General features: G+C 46.5%; 1 pseudogene; it reads right to left on the bottom strand.

Annotated features, from left to right (window-relative positions):
• Positions 1-320: 320 nt before the first annotated feature.
• Positions 321-439, bottom strand: LOC145397410 (5S ribosomal RNA; annotated as a pseudogene).
• Between the last annotated feature and the right edge of the window lie 1360 nt (positions 440-1799).

Here is a 1799-nt window from a genome sequence, read left to right as displayed (position 1 = left end):
CCACACCTAACCCTCCTAGCTCTCACCCATCTCTTACCTACTCTTAACTTTCCCTCCACTAGGTAGTGGTCAGAAATACCTCCGCCCTCCCCTCTCAGAACTCTCACATCCAACAATCTTCCTATTACATTCCTAGACGCAACCACATAGTCCATCAAAGCTCTATCAACAACCCTTCCACCCTCCTGTCTCACCCATGTTTTTTCATTCATTCATTGCCAGACGCCATGTATCCCAAACGGGGTGGCCAAGGGCTTAGAGTTAATTGTTCTACAGGGAGGGGCACTAATTCTCCACCAACCCCACTTGACACGTAGGGATGCCAACAGCATCTGGTGTTCCCAGGCGGTCACCCATCCAAGTACTAACCAGACCCAATGTTGCTTAACTTCGCTGATTGGATGGGAAGCGGTGTACTCAACGTGGTATGGCCGTTCTTCTCAAACAACGTATTTCCAATCACCATCTCTCGCTCAACACACATCGCTATCATTCGTTCCCCATTTTCATTTCTTCCAGGCACACCATGCATACCAACAACACCTTCAACTGCTACATTTCCCACTCTAGCATTCAGATCTCCCATCATTACCACATTCACATTCGCTCCAAAACTCTGCAGACACTCATCAACATCATTCCAGAATGACTCCCTCTCTTCTTCATCCCTTTCACTACCAGGCCCATATGCACTCACAAACACCCACAACTCACGTTCAAATTTCGCTTTCACCCACATCAGTCTCGATGACACCTTCTTCCATTCAATTACACACTGCTGTACTTCCGGACTCACTAACAAGGCCACACCTTCTCTTGCCCTTCCTCTATCAACACCTGGCAATCTTCCATTCACACTTCCAAACATAGACTCACCCTTCCCTTTCATCTTCGTTTCACTCAAAGCTAACACATCCAACTTTCTTCTCACAAACATTCTCCTAATCTCCTCCCTTTTAGCCTCAATCGTACTACATCCACGCACATTCATAGACCCAATCTTCAGGGTACGGGGATAACTCCATCCCCCATCTCTTTCTCTGGCCTGTCTCTTTTTAAGAACTAAAAAACAGAGGAGGGGGTCCCTAGTCCCCTCAGCCCGCCCCTTTTAGTCGCCTTTTACGACACGCAGGGAATACGGTGGCAGTTGAAACAGATTCAACAAATTCGTTGCAAGCTATCGTCTGTGATGGGACAAATGTCAATACTAGAAAGAGAAAAGAAGTGATCCGTGAGCTTGAAACAACAGCTTGGCAGACCACTACAGTGGCTTGTTTGTTTGTTGCTTCTTGTTGATATCATTTTTCGAAGGTATTTCGAGGCAACTGATGGTTCGACAACAGGTCCAGGAGATTGCGGAGGAGAAGTAGGTCAATCGCTTGAATTTGACCCAAAAGATCTTCCAGTTGTTGGTTATGAATGTGTTGCTGGAAAAACTTGCATTTTACCAGAAGGAGTCGTAAGTGATCTCAGGAAAGATCAGGGCTACCTGTACCGTTCATGTTTGGCAGTGCAGTTGCCCAGTGGAGATACTAATGAAGGTGTGAGACAATCTGCACAACCAGGACTGCTAAATCATGCAAGGTGGCTTACTGTAGCTAATCGCCTACTGCGACTTTACATGACAAAGGAGGAACCATCACCAACCCTAAAACGTCACGTTTCATACATTGTGAACTAATATCCTTCTGTGTGGTTCAAGGTGAAAGCCAACAGCTCGTGTCAGGATGGAGCCAAAAATTTCTTAATGGTGGAGCTCCTTCATAAGCTGTCGTTGGAGGATCAGGCGACCATTCGCC

The sequence above is a fragment of the Coenobita brevimanus genome, chromosome 40 (assembly GCF_032717465.1).
Source record: "Coenobita brevimanus isolate Jiangsu-jjx chromosome 40, ASM3271746v2, whole genome shotgun sequence".
NCBI lineage: Eukaryota > Metazoa > Arthropoda > Malacostraca > Decapoda > Coenobitidae > Coenobita > Coenobita brevimanus.
This window is presented reverse-complemented; position numbering and strand designations above follow the sequence as displayed.